The sequence below is a fragment of the Cibotium barometz genome, chromosome 49 (assembly GCF_041138505.1).
Source record: "Cibotium barometz isolate CiBa-2024 chromosome 49, ASM4113850v1, whole genome shotgun sequence".
In the NCBI taxonomy this organism is placed as follows: Eukaryota; Viridiplantae; Streptophyta; class Polypodiopsida; order Cyatheales; family Cibotiaceae; genus Cibotium; species Cibotium barometz.
In genome coordinates this window covers 17,236,342-17,260,591 of record NC_141094.1, presented here as the reverse complement: position 1 = coordinate 17,260,591, position 24,250 = coordinate 17,236,342, and the positions used below count along the sequence as shown (strand labels likewise).

Here is a 24,250-nt window from a genome sequence, read left to right as displayed (position 1 = left end):
ACTGTCCATGTTATGCTTTATGCTGATGACATTGTCTTGGTATCTGACACGCAGGTTGGGCTTCAAAGACACCTTGTGGCTCTTGATGACTTCTGCGCATTGTGGGGGCTCACAGTGAACCTTGGGAAAACCAAGGTTATGATCTTCCACACTTCACCTGCAGTCAGGAGCCACACTACTCTCACATTAGCAGGAGGGCGGGTCGAGGTGGTGAGCTCTTATGTTTACCTTGGCATCACATTTACTAGCTCAGCTAGATGCTTCTCCATGGCTCAGGCAGTCCGAGACAGAGTGACCCGGGGGTATGCAGCTCTTGCTGGCCTTGAGCATCAGTGTCATCAGGCACATTTTCAGGAACCCCGCACGAAGGGGTGGCTCTTTGATACATTAGTGACACCAGCCTTGATGTATGCAGCAGCGGTTTGGGCACCAGGGCTTGCAGCCTCCACATGGGTACAGCTGGAGAGACCACAGATCTTGATGCTCTAGAGGATGATACGCAGCAAACCATCCGTCCCGCACGACATTGTTCGAGCTGAGTTTGCTGCACCACCTATGGTAGTGGAGGCATTGTTCTAGACGATCTCCTTTATATACAGGATGAGGGAGATGCCCACGGAGAGATTATCCCGCCGAGCTTTTGAGGCATCTAGATAGCTGGCCGAGGCTGGACACACTGGATCTTGGTATGCACAGATGCTACAGTGGTTCTCACATCATGGGATAGACATTGAGCGGTTGCCACCTTTTCAGTATGATCAGTCTGCTCCATGGGGTTATCTCTCTCTCAATGAGAGGAACAGAGTGATGAGACAGGACATATGGCAGCACTACATACAGGAGACATGGACTGCACCAGAGAGCCCACTACCACCGAAGATGCTGTATTACAGAGATCACTTTATGAGCATCTCAGGGGATGGGTTTATACATCGACCGCGGTACATGGATGTATACATGCTACACAGCTCTCGCGTTGCTATTGGATAGCTACGAGTCTCATCACATCAGCTAGAGATAGAGGCTGGGAGAGCGGCACGGGTTCCCAGAGCTGAGTGGATATGCAGATTGTGCCGCGAGGAGGTGGAGACTGAGGATCATTTTGTATGTAGATGTAGAGCCCACCAGTGGGTCAGAGATAGATATGCGGGATTGTTTGAGGAGCACTCTTCACTACATCAGTTGATGGAGGCCTCGGACCAGCGCGACAGCTTGGCAGACTAAGCTTCATAGTTCTCGAGAGAGACTCCTCCAGACACCCGCTCCCACTAGGGGTGGGAGACAGTCCCAGCTTACAGATTTCTTCCAGAGAACTATGCCAGTGCCAACTGATGTACCACATGGGGTGACCGCACAGAGAGCAGAGGAATTGAGAGCCAGGAGGAGACCTAGACAGACTGGACATAGAGCACCCCGACTCTGTCACCGAGAGATAGCAGCTATCCGAATGAGACACCAGATGGAGACACAGGAGAGCCTAGCTCGCTTTCATTCAGACTCAGGGTACATGTTCATGCCATTCACAGCCTCAGCATCGGTGATGTATGATATCTTATATCCCTCTTATGGCACTGGATGGAGTTAGACATAGATCTGCATAGCATGCTTGTACTACCCCTTCAGCATATAGAGATGCATCTTGCCTTAGCACTCCATCCACATCCCCACCCCCCTTATATTGTTTGTATATGGGCTCCACCGATTCATGATGATTCACAGTTGTATCCAGACACATGCACACTTTTTCTTTTGTTTCTTTTCTTCCGATGACCGGAAGAACATAGTTGTATTATTTTTTGTCTCATAGGCCGACTTTGGCCTCTCGTAGACGTTAATATATCGTTCTTTCTTTCTTTCTCTCTCTCTCTCTCTCTCTCTCTCGCTGGCCGTACAGGGTACTGCAGGCTGTACAACTCTCTTTTTCTCTCTCTTGCGCTGGCCGTACAGGGTACAACAGCCATACAGCTCTTCTCCCTCTTTGCGCAAGCCGTACAGGGTACAACAGCCATACAGCTCTTCTCCCTCTTTGCGCAAGCCGTACATTGGTTGTACAGGTTCACACGTGTGAAAACCCAGGGCTGGTTTGAGGCTTGTTCTTTGGGCTGTTTTGGATGAGTTTGGGACAGTTTTTGAGAGCTCCTTTGGGGCTGATTTGAGGCTCAGTTTTGGGGCTGTTTTGGCATGGAGTTCGGGGCTGTTTTTGGCTCCGTACCAGGCTGATTTATGGACTGTTTGTGAGCTGAATTCATGGGACTGTTTTGAGACAGTTTTTGGATGGCTTTTGGTGCTGTGTTTTTTATCTTGGCACCAGATCGATATCTGGGCAAGAGATTTGATGATGCTTTGTGGAAAATCCGTTGCTGTATGCACCCGCACCTTGGGTTATTGTAAAAGCTTCTATTTGAATAAAGTTGTTCCTACGGGGGACCGGCCGCTCCGGCTCAGTGCGGTGTTTTTATATTGTTTATGGTTTTTCCGCTGTATTTTCATGTTCTGTCTCGTATTTGAAGTGTTGGTCTATTATTGTTGCGGGAGAACCTCTTACCTGTGATAGCTACTCTTGAAGATATTGGTTCTTCGTAAGATGATCGGCCATACTATCACCATCACTCAGGCTCTTTCTTGAGATATGCAACTCTGGCCTCATTTTTTGCCTGACACATAGTCCGAGTACATCCCAAGCTCTCTTCAAGGTCTTGCAAGACCTATGCGAAATAATAGATCTCTTGAGAGGCAAGGAGATCAACATCATAGCCTAGGTATCCCATCTCTTGTGCTCGAGTAGCAGCAGCAATTGCAAGAGGAGCTGCCTGGGCACCTCACTCACCCCGTTGAGGAGTGGCAGAAGCTACATCTGCTGGACGTACATCTTCACCATTTACATAACCCCAAAGGCCTTCAGCCACAAGCATATTTCTAACCATAAAACTCCACAGGGAGTAGTTGCTGCCATCAGGTTTGTTCTCTTGGGACAAACCCCAGACACATCCGATGCATTTTGAGCCATAGATCCCATAGAAAAGAAAGCAATTATATGAGAAACAAACAAAGTGTAGGGTATAAGGAATGTACACGCGAGTATCTGCAGGAGCAAGAAATCGGTGGAGTTGATGTAGCTCTCAGAAACCTCTCTGGTGCTGAAGCTTGCGCTGAGAGAACTCTTCGAAGGTCTGGACATCAGCACAAAACTTGTCTTCTGTTGCAGCTTGCAGTGAAAGAACTCGTCAAAGGTCTGGACAGCAACACAGAACCTGTCTGCTGCAGCTTGCACTGGAAGATCTCTTCCAAGGTCTGGACAACTTCAACTGGCCGCCTCCTGGGAGCACGGAGCTTGTCTCGGGCACAAATGGGTTGAGCCGTGGGCTGGGATGGTGGTGGTGGTGCTCTTCCACTAGTGCTGCCCGCTTTTGGTGGTGGGAATGGACGGCGGTTGACCTAGGGGGCAAGAACCTAGGTGGGGCTGTGGCTTGGCAAGGCTTACCTGGAGAAGCCCAAAATTGGGCCGGTCGGAGAAACTTTTTGTTTTTTTTTTGGGTGGTCTCACCACAAAAGCCCAAAATCAGGGGGGATTCTAGTGGTCGCCCCAAAGGCGGCGAGCTGCCCAAAGTAGCAACAGCAACGTTGTGCGGCCCAAATGTTTGTTGAGATTCCCCCGGTCGGGGTTGAGCACAATCTTAGCAAACACTTAAGCTATTAACATAATTAAACAATTTTAAATGGCGCAACACAATAGAGTAAGAAGCTGAATTTTATTTTTGCACACTGCACTAGGGCCGGAAAGGGCCGACCCCCCTTGTAATAGATTTTATTATCAAGGAAAACTGTTACAAGCCTCACGGGCATTCACATGCCAAACTGTTCAAGTGCATCCATGATCATGAAAACAGCATTGCAAACAAATTTGTCGTAGACGATGGAATCCATAGCTTCACTTGAGAGTAGCTTCGTTCCTTGATTCCTTGAAGCTTGTCAAACGCAGCTATGCTCCACTGGCATCCATACACATACACGTGTGTGCCAGGACCGAGACATAGGAGACCATATTGACAAAGCATTCGAATCTCAAATTGAAAATTGCTTGCAAAATGCTCTTACCAAGTATTGGACGATCAATGTCGAGCTCCACCTCCGTGCGGACGAACTACAGCTTGAATGTGACCGTTTTCCACTTCCGGCTGAAATTAGGGTTTCTGATTTTTAGGGTTTTAAGCAGGTTATATGAGTCCAAAATTGGGCATTTTGGGCTCTTTAGATGCCTATGAGTAAGGGGCACAGCTTGGTATGGTTTCCTCCAAAATTAGGGTTTCTGAAATTAGGGTTTCTGCAGAATTAGGGTTTTTGAAAATTAGGGTTTCAGCAGAATTTGGGGGCGGTAGAATGGTTAGGAGACTCCATATTCATTTAGAAGAGAGTGATAGAGTGAAAAGGTGAGCAACTGGAGGCTTAACTGTGAAAGGAAGAATCTTCAAGCTTTCCATTGGAGCTGGGAGCAAGAGGGAATGAAAATCAGCACTCTCACCAAGCAAAAAGTTAGAGAGAATAACAAAAATAGGCTCTCTTGAAGGGGGGCGCCTATTTCTAGAGAGAGAGTGTAGAGAGAGGTAATTTTCAAAATGAGTAATAGCATGGTGGCAGGTCCTCATACTGCCACCCAGTCCATAACCATCCCTTTTCCACACAAATTTAGTGGGAAGGGTGCCTGGACACTCGCCTAGCCGACCGGAAGGGAATTCTAGTCTATTCTTATTTATAGTTTGTCCGCCCGAGCTTTAATGAAGTGTGGACGCCCAATCTCACTTATAACTTGGGCGGACACACTTATTAAAGTGTGGACCTGCAAAACAAAGAATACATTGCTTTAACTCATAAAAGAGTAAAGTGGTGTACTTACCACCTGTCTACAGCCCACAAACGAGGTCAGAATACAGTTTCACTCGCACGGTTCACAAGAGGGCGTCCCCTACATGTGAACTACACAAACAAATCTTGCATGCAATCAAATAGTTCATGCAAAGACAGGATTTTTAACTTGCAAACATGTTATGCAAGGATGCATTGAACAGTCTCCCTATTCATTTAGCTTGTAATCCGTGGTACCACACTCTGGATTTGGACGCAGATACACAATCCCAACCCATATATCCACCCTACTGGCTCTCGGTGTAGACATAAGTCCCCAACCATAAGATGCCAGTCCATCCTACAGAACTCGTCCATAGGCCTGAAGCGCAGAGAATGCCCAAATAGTGACATCCTCCCCTCAATTGTCCATATTGCATCATTGCCATTTGGGGTGCGGGGCAAATCCATAATAAAATCCATTGCAATGCTTTCCCATGGCTGGTCCGGAATAGGCAAAGGCTGAAGCAAACCAGGAGTCTTTTGCCTATCAAATTTTACCTTTTGGCAGGTGACACATGCACGTACATAGGCTTCTATATCTTTCCTCATACCTGGCCAAAAGAAGTATCTCTCAATCATTTGAGTAGTAGGGAGTATCCCTCTATGCCCTGCATAAGGTGGTGCATGACATTCATCCAAAACTTTTTGTCTCATGTTTGAAACCACACATAAGCAGTTATCCTTCATGATATAACCATCTTTGACCACATAAGAAGCATGTGTATGACCAGTCATTAAATCAGCCCATAAATCTGAAAAATCAGCATCCAAATGGTACATTTCTCGCATAGTAGACAAGTCTTGATGAGAAGCAACCGAAATTGCAGCCACATATGGTTTTCTGGACAATGCATCTGCTACCACATTTTTCTTGCCAGGAGTATGCAAAATCTGAAAATGAAACATTGAGAGAAAATTGGCCATTCTCATTTGTTTCTCAGAGAGTTTAGTTTGCGTAAGAAAGTACCGCAAACTTTGGTGATCAGTTTTGACAACAAATTCAGCTCCCAATAAGTAATGTTTCCATACTGTGAGAGCATGAATGACGGCCAATAATTCCTTCTGATAAACATCAAGAGTAAGTTCAGCATTTTGCAATCTCCTGCTTTCAAATGCAATGGCATGTCCTTCTTGATTTAAGACGGCTCCAATGCAATTGCCACAAGCATCACATTCTACCACAAATGGCTTTTGCAAGTCTGGAATGATTAAGACTGGCCCTGTGATAATGGCATTTTTGAGCTTATTGAAAGCATTAATCTCAACCTCTGTCCATTTAAACATAGGACGTTTCTTGGTGAGTTCATGCAATGGCGAAGCAATCATTGCAAAGTGAAAGATAAATCTCCTGTAATATGAACATAGACCAAGAAAGCTTCGGACTTCATGAATAGATTTAAGTTCTGGCCAATCTTTGATGGTTTGGATCTTTGCAGGATCCATTCGTACACCATCCTTTGATACTATGTGTCCCAAGTAGTGAATCTCTGAAAGGAAAAATTCACTCTTTTTGGCGTTGATCATAAGCTTATGCTGCCTTAGTTCTTCAAAGACCACTCTTAAGTGCTTTTTGTGATCCTCCTCATTCTTGGAGAATACAAGAATGTCATCAAAGAACACACCTGTAAAAGTTCTATGATTTCTGAAAATTCGGTCCATCATGCGATTGAAAGTAGCCGGGGCATTTGTAAGACCGAATGGCATAACCAAATACTCATAGAGACCAAAAGAAGTGCGAAATGCTGTCTTATGTACATCCTGTGGCATCACTCGCACTTGATGATAGCCGCTTTTAAGATCAATGCGACTAAAACAAGATGATCCATCCAGCTTGTCCAAGATATCATCAATCCTCGGTATGGGAAACCGATTCTTGATGGTAATCTTATTTAATGCCCTGTAATCCACACACATACGGAATGAACCGTCTTTCTTTTGTACAAGAAGAATGGGTGAACAAAATGGCGAAGAACTAGGCCGCACCAAGCCTTTCTCAAGTAGTTCACCCACTTGTTTCATAATCTCTTCTTGTTGGCAAGCACTAACACGATATGCTGGCCTATTTGGAGGTGAATTCCCTGGAACTAATTCAATGCGGTGATCTTCTGGCCGTGAAGGAGGCATTACATTAGGTAAAGAGTCAGCAAAACAATCCCCGAATTCGCTTAAAAATTTCAGCCTCTCTTTAGTAAGAGTGTCCACATGTACATTACTGTGTTCCACATTATCACGTACAAAAACCAAGTACGAAGAAACACTCTTTTTCATTGCTTTATTGATTTGTATATGAGATACAACGGGGATAGTATCACCCGACACACCTGCATCTAAATGATGCTCTCTACCTTTATACATAAAAGTGATTTTGTTGGTCTTGTAATTCTTGGTAGGCTCAAGGCGTGCATGCCAAGGTTTTCCCAGTAATACATCACATCCACTAAGAGGGGCAACGAGAAAGTTCTCGTGGTCGAGGTATCCTTGGATATGCATTCGCAGCTTTCCAATAAGGGGTGTAACCTTCACATCTTTTTCCAGAAAAGCTGAACATGCATGAATTTCGGGTCCCATGTCACCTACTTCAATCCCCAAGGCAGCAGCCATATCAGTGGAGATGAAGTTGTCAGTGGAGCAGTCATCAAACATGAATAAAGCTGGCTGGTCTTTTAGTTGTCCCCATGCTTTGCATACCATTCTATGCATGTTTGCATGTCCCGTGTTGCCCTGTACATCATATACCATGTTGACATGCACTTTAGGCTCTTCTGGCTTCTTATTCTTGTTAGGGCATTGTGGAGAGAGGTGATCTTTACTACCGCATTTAAAGCATTTGCCTTCACGAATGTATTGTACCCTTTGTTGAGGAGTCAAGCCATAAACACCCTTTTTCTGCCACGGTTTCTTTTCTTTTGCATTTTCAGCTCTTTGAGGGGGCTTTACATCCTTCAAATCTGAATTTTCAGCTTTGTGCATGGCTTTGAAATCTCTTCTAAAGGGCTGTCCACCCTTTTGCACATTAAAACCAGCTTTCTCCTTACCCTTGCCCAAGCTTTGGTCAATTCTAGATTGCACCCATTTGACATTAAGCTCTTCGGAAGCCAAGACCGAGTTTATGAGTTGACGAAGAGTTTGGTTTGGATAGATTTGTAGTCCTCTTTGGAAGATGGGTTGCAATCCTGACTCAAATTTCCTCTTCTTTTCTTCTTCAGTAACGGTCATGAAGGGTAACACTTCCATTAATACCTCCCAAAATTTGGAGACGTAAGAGGTAATGGATTGCCCTTCTTTTTGCTCCAACCTGTCCCACTTCCTGCATATATCCTGAGTAAAATTTGGAGGCAGAAATTGATCATAAAACTTTTGTTTGAATTCAGCCCATGTAGAAATGGTGTTGCCGGAAAGCTTCTCGGCCAACCACCAATGAGCAGCAGTGCCTTTCATGTACATGCCCACATGTCTGAGTTTTGATGATTCTGAAAATTCTCCCTCATGAAAAGCAATTTCAAATTGGGAGATAAAAGATAGAGCTTTGGTAGAATCATATTCTCCATGAAAATACTCAAACTTAACTGTTTTGTCACCTGCAGTAAACTCTTTAGTCTTCTTCTTCTTATGTTGATGCGTTTCCTCTTCATCTCTCTCGATTGGTTGCTTATTTGCTTCATTAGTAGGAACATATCGCTCAATTCCATCATGAGGAGGGGCTGATTTATGAGTCGGTTCCTTGAGAAGACTTTCATGAGCTTTAATAGATGACCTGTGGGGAGGAGAAACATGTGCGGTAGAGGCATGATGAGAGGTAGCAGACGCCTCTTCTCTTTCCTGTCGCACAATAGATTTAAGCTTTGATGTTTCAGCTGCATGTTGATTCATAAGAGGAGGCTTTTTAAACCTAAGCCCTCCTTCCTTTCGAGTAACTACATCACCTTGTCCCATGAGGTAAGAGACAGCCATATCTCTTGGTTGAACCCCCAATTCCATGGCAACATTTTCCAATGCATCATTCACAAAAGGAGAATGCTTTGACACACGAGATACATGCCTTGACTGTGAGTCTTCATGCATATCCTTGAGTTGTTTTTGCATCATACATAATTGCCTTTTGAGGTCTGCAATTTCAGCCTGCATAGCATCATGTGCATCACTCTGTATAGCCTTCTCCTTACCTCGGGATGGCTGTCCCATATATACATGAGTTGCATTTCCTTCCCTTCTAACATAAGATGGCTGTCCGGCATGTGCAATACCATCATGTGACCCAAGAAAAACATTTTCAGCAGTGTATTGTTCATGCATTTGAGTATCATCATGCACATTGTCTCCTCTTGGCTTCACATATGTACTCTTCCTTGGATTTACATCCCGTGAAGTACCTGTTTGGCTCGCCATAATGCTTAAGAATGCTAACAGCTAGTGTAAGCTAGATTAGGACCGTCTTCCACACAGAAAGGAGGAAGATCCTAGGCTCTGATACCAATGAGATTCCCCCGGTCGGGGTTGAGCACAATCTTAGCAAACACTTAAGCTATTAACATAATTAAACAATTTTAAATGGCGCAACACAATAGAGTAAGAAGCTGAATTTTATTTTTGCACACTGCACTAGGGCCGGAAAGGGCCGACCCCCCTTGTAATAGATTTTATTATCAAGGAAAACTGTTACAAGCCTCACGGGCATTCACATGCCAAACTGTTCAAGTGCATCCATGATCATGAAAACAGCATTGCAAACAAATTTGTCGTAGACGATGGAATCCATAGCTTCACTTGAGAGTAGCTTCGTTCCTTGATTCCTTGAAGCTTGTCAAACGCAGCTATGCTCCACTGGCATCCATACACATACACGTGTGTGCCAGGACCGAGACATAGGAGACCATATTGACAAAGCATTCGAATCTCAAATTGAAAATTGCTTGCAAAATGCTCTTACCAAGTATTGGACGATCAATGTCGAGCTCCACCTCCGTGCGGACGAACTACAGCTTGAATGTGACCGTTTTCCACTTCCGGCTGAAATTAGGGTTTCTGATTTTTAGGGTTTTAAGCAGGTTATATGAGTCCAAAATTGGGCATTTTGGGCTCTTTAGATGCCTATGAGTAAGGGGCACAGCTTGGTATGGTTTCCTCCAAAATTAGGGTTTCTGAAATTAGGGTTTCTGCAGAATTAGGGTTTCTGAAAATTAGGGTTTCTGCAGAATTTGGGGGCGGTAGAATGGTTAGGAGACTCCATATTCATTTAGAAGAGAGTGATAGAGTGAAAAGGTGAGCAACTGGAGGCTTAACTGTGAAAGGAAGAATCTTCAAGCTTTCCATTGGAGCTGGGAGCAAGAGGGAATGAAAATCAGCACTCTCACCAAGCAAAAAGTTAGAGAGAATAACAAAAATAGGCTCTCTTGAAGGGGGGCGCCTATTTCTAGAGAGAGAGTGTAGAGAGAGGTAATTTTCAAAATGAGTAATAGCATGGTGGCAGGTCCTCATACTGCCACCCAGTCCATAACCATCCCTTTTCCACACAAATTTAGTGGGAAGGGTGCCTGGACACTCGCCTAGCCGACCGGAAGGGAATTCTAGTCTATTCTTATTTATAGTTTGTCCGCCCGAGCTTTAATGAAGTGTGGACGCCCAATCTCACTTATAACTTGGGCGGACACACTTATTAAAGTGTGGACCTGCAAAACAAAGAATACATTGCTTTAACTCATAAAAGAGTAAAGTGGTGTACTTACCACCTGTCTACAGCCCACAAACGAGGTCAGAATACAGTTTCACTCGCACGGTTCACAAGAGGGCGTCCCCTACATGTGAACTACACAAACAAATCTTGCATGCAATCAAATAGTTCATGCAAAGACAGGATTTTTAACTTGCAAACATGTTATGCAAGGATGCATTGAACAGTCTCCCTATTCATTTAGCTTGTAATCCGTGGTACCACACTCTGGATTTGGGCGCAGATACACAATCCCAACCCATATATCCAGCCTACTGGCTCTCGGTGTAGACATAAGTCCCCAACCATAAGATGCCAGTCCATCCTACAGAACTCGTCCATAGGCCTGAAGCGCAGAGAATGCCCAAATAGTGACATTTGTGGCCGCATAGTCTCCATGGAGGCTTGTCAGTGTCGGGTGACTCAGCTCCAAATGCTGCAAGTAGGGAAACAGAACCAGAGCTTTGATACCATATGCTGGAAACGAGGGGAATGGAGACTTGCAAGCAGCAACCTCACTCACACAAGTACACAGAGAGGCAGAAATGGAGCAACAAGACGTGCAGTAATGGTATTCATGTAGTCACATCATAATCATAAAGTGAAAGTACAACAAACCCTAAACCATAAGTGGGTGTCCTTTCACACCGGATGTCCAGGGGAAAAAAATGCTTAAGGAATAAAAAGTGCCCCTGGTAATAAGCCCCTATTCACATGTAGCACTACACTTCGCATAAAATGCTTTCAGGGATCTCTAGCCATATCCTGGTCCTCATGTCTCGGGAAATCTTGCATAGGCTGAGTGCCAGCTGGAGCTCTCCGCTGGGAGCCAAAGAAGTCAATGATAAATGTGTGCCATATCGCGCATCTCGGGCTACTGCCTCAATAGTCTATCTCTGTGGTGTCTCAACTCTAGTAGATATAGTCTCAAGCATCTCTGATCTCTGTAATGCATCACCCGTGACAAGGGCCCAAATCCCTCCCTAAAGAGACAATGGTAGCATCCACGTATCTCATAGTAAACTGGGAATCTAAGTATGTAATGCTCCCCAGACTCGGCCTCCCCACCAGTACTACATAGCCTGCATACCTGTTTCTCTCGTGGGATGTCCTCTGCTCTCCCCATCTCAATTGGAAGGCGGTGTGTTGACACCCTCAGCTAGCTGACCAATGGAAATCCTCATGGCATGGGACATGTGTTTGTGGAGATAACTGGGCCTCTCAATGAAACCATCCCCAATGATCCTCAAGAAATGCTCTGTGTAGTATTGAAGCATCGGGGAAAGCTTGGCCAGTGATATCCATGTCCTGTTTGTGTGAAGTCTAGTTAGATCTAGACAGATGATGCGGTTGATCTTTTGCCATGAAAGATCAAGGAAGGGGGAGTCCAAGGTGTACTCAAAGCGGGGGAGGCTGACCATCCCAAAGCCATGCGACTCAAACCAACTAGTGATGCGTGCATACCTACAACTGCTATGACCTTCTTGTGCGAGCTGTCTAGAGGACTCCAAGGCCAATTGTGGGGGCGATATCTATGTAGTGTGTAGACGTGCTGTATGTATGTAACTGCTTGGAACATGTCATCTATGACGAGAGGGGCTGCTCCGAACTCGGCGAATACTATGGCATGTGGCACTGATGGCATGGTGAAGCTCAGTCTGGAAGCCACAGGGCGTGAGGTGTTGAAGATCATAACCTTGGTCTTGCCAAGGTTAACTGCGAGGTCCCGCTGCTCACAAAAGACTTGCAATGCCATGGAGTGTCTTTGCAGCTTCCTCTGCTGAATTTCAGTTGAGTACTATGTCGTCTGCATAAAGCAAAATGGTACCAACTAAGCACAATGTGTGGAGCCTGGCCCACCAAGTTTGTCTATGAAGTCAGAGATCTCATCAACGTAAAGGCCAAAGAGTGTAGGAGAGAGGGGATCTCTGCTTCAACCCTATGGTGCTAGTGATCACATCTAACATGCCTCCTAGTGCTTGGACTCTCCCTCATACAATGCCATTACTCCCCATATCATTTCCACTGGAACGGCCAACTCCTCAAGGTGTCTAAGAAGATGTGCTCTTGTTACAGTATCAGAGGCCTTACGAAAGTCCACAAAGTAGCAATAGACCTTCCACCCCTTCAACCGGGCCTCCTCAATGACAGCCAATGTAAAAATATGATCCAAGGTAGAACAGGTCCTTCGGAAACTTGCCTGTCTTGTAGCCTTGTACTCATGTCCCTCTGCGAAGGCACTGACCTCGGACTCCAACATTGGCCCGTAAAGTTTGGCCAATGTGTGGCTAATCATAACATGTGGCAGTTATTTGGATCTAATGGGTCGCCGGCCTCATGGATCGGCACAATGGTGTTACTAGACCATGAGGTTGGAAAACCTTGACAAAGGGCGTTAAACATATCAGCTAGGAAGGGGGCCCGAGTGTCACTGGCATTAGCGGTATGCTCAGCTAGTAAGTCCTTGTGGTCCTTGGCTGCAGTTTACATATGGATATAGTAACATTGTGTATGGTAAAGAAGGTGGTGGAAGTGGGTCAGGGGAGGTGTGACAAATCTGTGGGGGTGAGGCTAGAAATGTGGTAGAGTTTTTGGGTGGTGGTGTGCCAAATCGCCATATCTGTGATGAAGGTGTGTGGCCTATGGTTGCCGACAAGCCTGTCTACTTTTGTCATCCTCGCACTTGACCAAAAACGCCGCCCTCTTACAACAGGTGAAGCATTGGAACATCCTTTGCACTTGGAGCTTAGTGATTTGTCACACATTGCTTTATCACTTAAAGATGTGTAGGCGTGTGGTTTTGCACTCAGCGTCATTCCGACCATGTGGAGGCAGGGAGGCTTGGTGGTAGAGTGGAAAGAGATGTGGGCTGTATCATGCAAGAAGGTGGTGAGCTGGGCTGCGACGGTGGACAAGGGAGCAGAAAGATCAAGAGTGGAGAGTTGATAAACATTATCTACGTCATGTTGGGAGTGGATCTCTGTGTAGGCGGAAGTGGGTAAGGGGGCTGTTTGGGAACGAGGCCTGAGACAGCAAAAGACAAGTAATTGTGATCTGCATTCATGGATTTTTTTGGGGGGGCGGGGGCGGGGGGGGGAGGGGAGCAGTTGAGGAAGTGCTGGGTTATGGCCGGGGAGCCCGTCAAATAGTCAACTGCACTAGATCCCCCTTTATGGGGAAAGCATGTGAGACCTCTTGACATGGGTCAACTCCTCACGCTATGATGACCCATGTGTGGCACCTATCTCCAAGAAAGACCAAGCACACAAATGCACAGGTAGGGTATGCCACTTACTTTGTAATAGCTTGAGCTTAGGTAGTACTGTCGATGGACCATGCGAGCTCACGCCGTTGTCACCCGCCACCACACACTCCTTGTAGCTCAATTGCCTTGTAACTCGATCCCTCTCACAGACACATAGAGAAGTAGCTAGAGAGCTCAAATCATGCATACAAGCAAGCAAGAGGCAAGAGGGAGAGAGTAGAGAGCAAGAGCATTCTTACATTATGCATAAGAGAATAAAGAGAATGAGGGGTTGGGCTTGCATTTTGCCTTATCTCCTTTGGTTTTAGGGTTTACACCATTTAGGCAACCAAAGCTAAAAATTAGGTCCTAGGCCTCCTAGACTGCTTACACTGAGGATGTAAGCACAAGTCTTGCCGTACAGTAGTGACCTCAGCAACTTGTTCATACAAGTGATGAAGATGGTGGAGATGATGGCAGTGAGAGAGAGTTGTCTCCTTGATACTATGTGTGCGTAGAAGACTCCCACACTATCTTTATATGGTTATGTAAAGACTCCTTCCGAAGGATTACCTAATACACATGCATAAACAAGGTTAGTACAAACAACATAGAAGGGTGCAGGCAAGCTGACCACCCAACCATAGGTCGTGTCCGCAACCCACCCTCAAGCTAAGGGTAAGGTTCGACTCCCACAGGCCAAGCCAGTTAGCCTTGGTGTCCCATACCACCATAGCTTGTCTAAGGACCTCGGCAAGACCGCGTGTGATATGCCATGTCCATGGCAGGAGTATGACTAGTCTGGCTGAGGCTTAGTAACAATCAACAACAATAAAAACCCATGGCTTCACATATATAGTGATAGCTGCCGCCAAAAATAACTACCGAGTCATAAATAGCCAGTTCACATGGATTTATTAATAATTTACCCTCGCTACTCATATTTGCTTGCTCTTCTCCTAATCTTAGGGTCCTTGAAGATTAAGCCCTAATCCCAAGGATTAGTGTTAGGTACGTAACATTTCTCCCTTCTTCAGACATTTCCACTCTTGGAAAGAAGTGAAGGAGAACCTAGCTACCACAAACAATAGTCTCTGAAATCAGGTTCATACCTTTCTAAACAGTCCACATAGCTGCATATATTAGAACCAACTCAATCGAAGCTATTGTTCCAACAGACTATCATCGTGGAAACAAGACAAAAACCAAAACCTACTTAGGTTCTTGAAGAACATAAACCATCTGTCAATCCACCAACTCCTCATGAAATTGGATCTTAAAATTGCCGAAACAACTATATGCTAGCTGTAACATAACACCCATCCTTTTTAGGATTTGGTAATTCCTTGTACGTAGGGGAGATCATACCTCCCTTTCAGAGATTCCTAAAACTATCAGGCACCACAAAGTGTGTCTCCTTCAAGCTATCAAAGTGTGAGGGAATCTGGGTTTTAACCCAACTCCTACCAAACATAACATTGCTATTGCCAAAGCTGCATGCTTAGTAGTATCATAGGCAAACTTGACCATAGGGATGTACCTCTCCCTCTCCCAAAAAAATGGTCGCTTGGAGCTGTATGCTCAAAGCATAACCTCCAAAATCTGATTAACCCTCTCTGTCTGCCCATCTGACTGAGGACTATCAAATAAACTACAAGTCCATCAATCCGCTGGATGACTTGCTGTAGGAGCATCTCGCGACAACCATAAGGAATTCCTCTCCTAATTCCAACACAATCTGGCACACAGTGTAACCGATCGGGGACCTGGATTAGAAGGTAAGCACTTCAAATATGCAAAGAGTATAAACACAGCATGAAGCCACAAAAATATAATCAGATAGCACATTGAGCCGGAACGACCGGCCCCCCATAGGAACTTCTTTATTTAGTACAAGCTTTACAAGAACTCAAGGTGAGGGTGCAGTCATGCACGGGATTTTCCACGGTATACTGAGCAACCTTCCACAAATCATAAACAAGTCTGAGGCGTGGCTCTCTTCCTAGAACCAAAGACAAAACAATCCCAAAATCAGCCTAAAACTGTCTTCAAATCAACTCCAAAAATAGTTGCAAAACTGTCTTCAAAATCTGTCCCAAACAACCCTGTAGGTGACCAGCTGAAGATAGGTAATTTAGGGCTGCGACCATCACCTTGAAGGCGGCCAGAAGAGAGAGAGAGAGAGAGAGAGAGAGAGAGAGAGAGAGAGAGTTATATTAACGTCTACGGAAGACCCCAAGGGCCTATGAGACCAAAAGTAATACAATGGTACCATGGATATACTGAGCCGTGGAAAACTGAAAGAAAAAGTAAAATGAAAACATCTGACAGTACATTTGATCAACATATGATCCTGTGTAGAGTGAGATATGCTGTGATCAGCTAATGACAATACCCGCCTCGGCCAGAACCGATCTCATGGTGGGGGGAGAGAGAGAAATGAAATGAAATGATATATTAATGTCTCTAAGAGGCCATAAAGGGCTATGAGACCAAAACTGAGAGTACATCTGAAGTTGGTGTCTCATCAAAGAGAACAACCAAATGAAACTGAAAAGTACAATAAACTGACTGTCTTACCGTTATAAGAACTGTAAGTAAGACTTCTACATGATACTGAGTAGAAAATACTGAAAAATGTATATCAAGTATATCCATGTATGCTGATCAGTTGAAGTGCTGCCCTCTCCTCAGATCAAATATCTCTGCCATGGGGCTATCTAGAATGGAGAGGTCGTAGAAGTGAGGTAGGCGCCTCCGATGCCGAGCAATAATGGCTCTGATTTGGTGATGGTGAGGATGCCGTGGTCGGGATCTTGGTGGGCGTGGCCGACGAGCACGACACAAGACGATTGCTCTATCAGTGGTGACTCCCTGGGAGTGTGGCTGGTGCCTTGATGGCCCGATGGAGGAGGTATCTGGAGGTGTGTGGGCTGGGCTGCTGGTGCTGGTGCTAGTGCCGAAGAAATCTCTCAGGATCCTTTGTCTAGGTACATCATGGCTCGGTCTCCTGTCTGCCAAGAAGGGTCTCTCTATGTCTCCTAAGCTCAAGTAGGAACAATCCCAGGCATCTTTGATCCTCAAACTCCATGACCCTGCGTAACGGCCCAAAACCCTCTAGGAAGAGGCAGTGATATCTCCCTCGGATCTCATAATATACTATACATCGGCAAATGTAGTGCTCCTTTGTCTCTACCTCCTGGTAGCATAGCTGACAAATGCGGTCATCCGAGATCTGATGCACATATCGCCCCGTCTCAATACGTAGCTAGTGTGATGAGGTCCGGATTTGTCCAATGGCACAACGTATCCCATGTGATAGGTGTATCTCCATGTACGCCGGGCGGGTGATAAAATCATCTAGTGAGAGGTGTAGAAAATGGCTCTTGTAATGAGCCATTTTTGTGCCTAAGGGCTCAAGGGGACTAGTCCATGTCCTCTCTGTGTCCACTTTGACGATATCCATCCTAATCATGCGGTTCTGCTCTGAGCGGGTGAGATCCAAAAATGGACAATCTAGGCTGTACTGAAGGGGTGGTAGTGCCTCTATCCGCAAACCATGTAGGTCAAACCATGATCTTATCTGAGCATACTAGCAAATGAGTATCTCCATCCTCTGCCAACTGTATGGATAAGGTCAATACCAATCGGGAGTACCTTTGTTGAGGGAGCTCCCATAGCCCCTGTGAAAAGGTAACTGCCTTGCCTAGGGCCTCGGTCACTACTGGTGCGGCACCCAGCTCAGCCCGAACAATCTCATGTGGTACCGATGATTTGCTCCGAATCATGCGGGCAATCATCATAATCAGTGGTCTCTCCATTTGCCTCCATCCCTCATCCGTCCCTCTTTGAGATCTGTCATGTATGCTGGGCCCCAAATTGGAGCTCCATACAGGAGGGTCGGTGTGACAAGTGTATCAAATAGCCACAATTTGGTGCACGGCTCCTGAAACTGTATGTGTGCAGAGTGCCTCTCAAGTGCCCCCAAGGCTACATGCCCTCAAGCTAATCTAGCTGTTGTTGCCTCCTTCAGGGAGAAACGTGGTCCTGGGAAAGTAACTCCCAAATAGACATATGACCTGACGTACTCAACCGGCTCCCCTCAGAAAGTGAACTGAGGCTTTGATCTCGTCACCCATGCCTGTGTGGTGTTAAACACCATAACCTTCGTTTTCCCAAGGTTCACAGTCAGATCTCTATCCGCACAAAATGTGTGTAATGCATCCAGATGTCTCTGTAATCCCTCTGGAGAGTCTGAGATTAGAACATCATCATCCACATATAACAAGATGGGTATCAACACCCTTGCCAGGCATGCCCCTGGGCCTCCCAGTCTGTCTACATAATCGGAAACCACATCAATGTACAGTCCAAAGAGGGTGGGCGATAGCGGGTATCCCTGCTTCATCCCTATCGTGCTGGTCACCATATCGGATAGTCCACCTGGAGCTCGGACTCTGCCTGTCAACAGAGTCATACAAAGCATATATCCCGCATTGCATATCCTCAGGTACCTCAATGTCATGCAATCTGTGCATAAGCCTGGCATGTGGTATGGTATCAAAGGCTTTGCGGAAGTCCACAAAGCAGCAATATATCCTTCTCTTCTAGGCCCTGCTCTCTTCAACAAGTGCCCGAAGTGTCAGTATGTGATCCAAGGTAGTAAATTCTCTCCTGAAGCCGGCTTGTCTGTATGCTCGATGACCGTGCCTCTTTGCCCAACAGCTCAGCTCTGACTCCAATATAGAGCCATATAGTTTGGCCAAGAAATGACCAATCATGATCGTCCTACAGTTGCCTCGTACCATAGGGTCCCCACTCTTAAAGAGTGGTACAATGATATGCTCTGTCCAACTTGCCGGGAAACCCTCACAAATGGCACGATTAAACACATGTACGATCAGCGGAGCCAAAGTATCGCACGCAGATGAGAAGTGCTCTCCAACTAGCCCATCATGATCCTGTGCCTTTCCATTCCATAACCTGTCTATCGCATCTAGCACCATCCACATAGTAAAAAAGGTGCTGCTAGCTGGTGCTAGCTCCTAGTGGAGGTGGTGTGGGGGGCTATCGTGGTGCATCATATAGCTCTCTAGCATAAGCATGCCATGCCTCAGGTGCAGTAATCAGAGTACCACGCTGTCTCTCTTAACATCTTCCATGCCCTCTTGCTGTCCTTTCCCAGGAACAGTTGGTAGATCTCCTCTTCTAACTTAGCCACGTAGGCTCGTTTCTTTCTCTGCACAAGGCGCGGAAAGATCCTCCTGGCCTGTCTATGCGTGTGAGTCCCAATGGCAATCTCACGCTATAGCTGTGCCCGTGTCTCACGACACTCATCATCACACCAACTGTTCTGTGGGGCAGTGCTGCGGAGAGGGGGGGGGATCATAGTGCAGGGAAACGCATATGAGGTGGATGCATATAGTACACCTGCCAATCCTCTCGTAATCTGGGTCTAAAGCAAACAAGCCATCAAATATTGCATCTCGGTAAACCCCAGCTGTCTCACGTGTAAACTGATATCTCGGGTACCTAGGTAGATGAATGGCTGGCCCATCTCTCGGGGGTCTACCTACTACCAGTGTGAAACTCAAGTATGCATGATCAGCTGCTATGCCAATGGGCCGACTGGAAATCGTGAAACCCCGCACCTTGGGTATCAATGAAGGAGATCCCATCAAGTATTTCACTATGTTTGCTCCCCCTCTAGAGTTCCAGTGTGTGAGAGCATCTGATCCCTGGAATCTCGATAGGCCATTGTATATGACCAGCCCATGTGCACTCCTGAGTGTGAGAAAATGCAAGCCATAATCTGTAATCTCTCCCTCTATGTTGATCTCTGCAAACCTACATCCTCTGCCGTCATCTCCTGGTACATAGCCTCTTAAGTATCATATAGCTCTGTCTGCTCTGTGCCTGTACGTGCATTAAAGTCTCCCAATAGTAATATGTCTCCCATGCTGGTAAACCTCATGATATCGTCATATAGTGGCGTATAGGGCGACTCTCCTAATGGTGCAAACCTGGAGTGGTCTGGGGGAAAGTAGCATACCGCCACATATAGCTCGCGGAGCCCCTCTCTACATACTCGGACCCACATGTACCTCGCATCTGCATCTCTATGTACCACATGTATTTTGTTAGGAAGCTCCTCCCTAAAAAGTATTGCCACTCCTCCAGATCCTTTGGTATCTCCCACTGTGCGTGGCTGAGGGTGGAACACTGATTCCCATCTATAACCCCACGCGTCAAGAAGCCTCTTGTTTGTGCACTGATGGGTCTTTGTATACATAGCAATATCATTGTGTTTGAAAGTATCCTCAAAGTATCCTGCATCTGTCCTAAGGTCTCCATTGGAATTCACTTATGTAATAGCCCCAAGTAGGGCCAAGCACAATCTTGTCACACACTTAAACTATTAATACTATTAAACAAGATGAAATCGCACAAAACCAAATCAGATAGAAATGCTGAAATTTAAATGACACCACAATGGGTTTCGACGGGGAGTAGTCATAGTTAGTCTTAGGACGAAGGCGCGGTAAGTGGGCGCGGATCTTCTCCTCCATGTGTCGCCACTATTTCCTAGCTCGAGAGTAAGCATACTTTGAACTCCATCGGTCACAATGAAGGTATCTGTAAGAGGGGGAGAAAGGGTACTACAACTGAGATATGAAGGAACACAGAGCATCACCTCTAGGCTGGAGGACACCACCTCCCCGTCCTGATCTCTATGGCCTGAGCCTCCCAACTCCATCCGAGCCAAGGGCCAGAGATGGGTGAGCACGTCGGTGATGTGAAGATCATGAACATGGTGCAAAAGCTTTACTGCCTGCCCTTGGATGGCGGCAACCACCGACTCCGAATCCCACTCCGTCCCCGGGATTGCACTCAAGGGACATGAGAAGATCATCACGCCACTCTTTGGCGTGGATAGCCTAGAATAATGGAACACCACACAAATCCAAATAGGAGCCACTCCTTGAAAATATCAATTCCTTCCACAGGGAGACATCGGAAGAAACTGTAATGCACTACTAGCCCGAGGATCATGGGGGGGAGAGCCGTCACTAGGGAAGCGGTGATGGTCATCTCTACCGCCCCCGAGAAATGATGAATCAACCGGCGGACAAGACTTGCCAACTGCCTTTGCTCTGGATCAGGCGCTGTTGGAGGGTGGTGGGAATGCTGAGGAGAGGCGGGTGCACACCGTCAGGCGGGCCTCCTCTCCGTAATGATGACTCGGCCATCTTTGTATACCGCCCATTTCCCCTCTTTCCTTGCCTCAAGTACACGCAGCATGTGTTCCTTCCGGTGTGCTATCTGTGCTGGTGTAAGGTCCTCATCCAAATACATCTTTTCCCCCTTAAGGGCCATCCTTTTTGAGAGGAAGGCCTTCTTCTTCTCCAGGTCACCAGGTCACCAAACCTGATGATCAATATCTTCGCCACCAATCTGATGATCAATATCTTCGCCCTGGTTTCATCTCTGCCTACTCGCCATGCTCAAGTAATGGGTACAACAATGGCTCCAATTTTTGTTGCAAGAGCGTTTGCATCCCTAGGGATTTTCCTTATCTTCCCAACCAACTACGCGTACATGTAAGGCACGTGCCCGTCTCTTGGCCTCCTCTTCCAAAGTAGTATTCGTCACCTGTACTTTATTGACTGGTGTATCCTTCTGCTTTTTTACTACAATGCATGGGGTGACTTCCTCAATTTGTTTCTTTGTGGCACTGGCAATTTCAGCCCATGAATGCATTTCCTTCTCACCCGCAGTCACTTTTGCCTTACATGATTCGTTTTGCATTTCTGTGATGTCTTTTTCGCGGCGAGCCATACATGTCTTCAAGGTGCCTTCGTACAATGCAACCGTTGTGCCAATCTCCCGGAGCATGTCATCCTTCCATTTTTGCATCTCTTTTTTCAGTTCCGTGTGCATCAAGGCTTGGGCTAATTCCATCTCAACCCATACTTGGGCTTGCATTTCTCCCTTCAATTGGGCATATATCTCTTCCTTTAACGTTTCGTATATCACTTTCTTTTGGGCATGCATCTGCTCAGTCCATTCCTTTTCAAGCTTCTGTCGCATGGTGTTCATCTATGTTCTTTTGTGCAGCTATATCCCGTCATAAAGGGCCTCATCTCGTCGGGCCATCTTCGCAAGCCTTCGTGATCCAGGGGACACGATCCCTTCCCTCAGTTTTCTGCGGTAGGCTTTGGTGCCTTCGTGGGGGTGTTAAAGGTTGTCTGATCACCCTGCTCTCCCTCCTAGGATTGAGACATGTTTTCCCCTAGTTGCTCCCTAGGGGGCCTGAGCAAGGGTGGGTGCGAAAAGGCGGTGCACAGAACAGAACAAGGAGTGGGTGGTTGGAAAAGGGGGGCGCACAGAAGAGAACAGGGCGACTGCCTATGCATAGAGTAGAGCAGAGAGGTGCGCAGCTGGGTGCACACAGAGCAGAGCAGAGAGGCGGGCATAGGTGTGTAGGTGGGTGCACACAGAGCAGAGAGGCAGGTAGAGGCGCGCAGGTCATCTTAGCAGGTGCTCAACATTCGCGAGAGAGAGCTTGAGCTTGAGTCCAGGTGCTCAGCATGAGAGAGAGAGAGAGAGAGAGAGAGAGAGAGAGAGAGAGAGATATTAACGTCTATGAGAGGCCAAAGTCGGCCTATGAGAGAGAGAGAGAGAGAGAGAGAGAGAGAGAGAGAGAGAGAGAGAGAGAGAGATGAATGAAATGAAATGTTATATTATCGTCTTCAAAAGGCCAAAGTGACCTATGAGACCAAAGTTTTTTTTTTTTTTCCGAGAAAAGATCCTTTCATTAGTTAAAAAAAACTATGAGACCAAAGTTACAACCATGTGACATGGACTCTCTGAGCCTGCGGGTCTCCAGGAGATAAAAACCCAAGCATCTCTGATCACAATAGTCCATGACTCTAGCTAGTGGTCCAAATCCCTCTCTGAAAAGGCAATGGTAGCACCCTCCAATCTCATAATATGCTCTGCAGCGACAGATGTAGTGCTCCTCCGTCTCTGGCTCTATCCAACAAATCTGACAAATCCTGTCCCCTGGAGGTATGCCTCTAAATCTGCCTGTCTCTATCTCTAACTGATGTGAAGAGGTGCGGATCTGCCCAATGGCGCACCTCAATCCATGAGACAGATGGGTATCCATGTAGCTCGGTCTAAGTATAAAGCCATCCTCAGTGGTGCGGAGAAGATGGTCTCTATAGAAAGCCATCTTCGTCCCCAACTCCTGTGAGGGCTCTAGCCATGTCCTCCTAGTGTCCAACTGAATGAGGTCTTGTCTGATGACTCTACTAATCTCAGAATGTGTCAAGGTGAGAGAGGGTGCCTCCAGAGAGTACTGGAAGGGTGGAAGTCTGTCTAAACTGAACCCATGGAGCTCAAACCAAGATGCTATTTGCGCATACCAACATGAAGTGTCTCCCTCCATGGCTAGCTGATGAGAGGACTCTAAAGCAAGTCGTGCATACCGGTGTCGGGGAAGCTCCGAGGTGCTATGAATGAAGGACACTGATCTGGCAAGAGCCTGGACTACGATCGGTGGTGCTCCCATCGCGGCTCTGATAATCTCATGGGGTACCAAGGCCTTAGCCCGAATCATCTTGGAGATCATGGACACAAGTGGTCTCTCCATCGATCTCCATCCATCGTATGTGCGTCCTAATCGACTGTGACGATCTAGGCTAGGCCCCCAGATCTGTACTCCATATAGCATCGCCGATGTGACCAGCGTGTCAAAAAGCCATAGCTTAGTGCATGGCTCCTGAAACTGTACCTGTGAGCACATCCTAGTGCTGCATATCCTCTAGTCAATCTGGCCCCTGGTGCCTCCCTCATTGAAAATGTGGGCCCACTGAACACCACTCCAAGATATGTGTATGAGTCATCGTACCCCACTGTCTCCTGCCCATATGTGAAAATAGGCACTGGTCTCCAGACCCACTGAGCTGTAGTATTAAATACCATAACCTTGGTCTTACCAAGGTTAACTGAGAGCCCACTGTCCTGTGCATAAGCATGTAAAGTATCCAAGTGCCTCTTCATACCCTCTGGTGAGTCTGCTATAAGCACAATATCATCAACATATAAGAGCAGAGGTATCCAAGTGCCAGCCAATTGGGCTCCTCTGTCCCCTCGTGTCCCAATGTTATCAGAGATCTCATCAATGTATAGTCCAAATAGAGTCGGAGAGAGCGGGCAGCCCTGTTTCACCCCTCTAGTGGAGTGTACTAGCTGGGAGAGACCCTCTGAAGTCCGCACCTGCCCAACTAGTGTCTCATAAAGTGCCATAATACCCCAAATGAGCTCACATGGAACCCCCAAGTCTTGCAGCCTGCGCATCAGTCTAGCTCTGGGCACTGTGTCAAAGGCCT

General features: G+C 46.5%; 1 protein-coding gene across 4 annotated transcripts in view; it reads left to right on the top strand.

Annotated features, from left to right (window-relative positions):
* The window catches only part of TPC1 (two-pore channel 1), a 167,549-nt gene that overhangs the window by 32,815 nt on the left and 110,484 nt on the right, over positions 1-24,250 (top strand). The gene's annotated exons all lie outside the window — the stretch shown is intronic.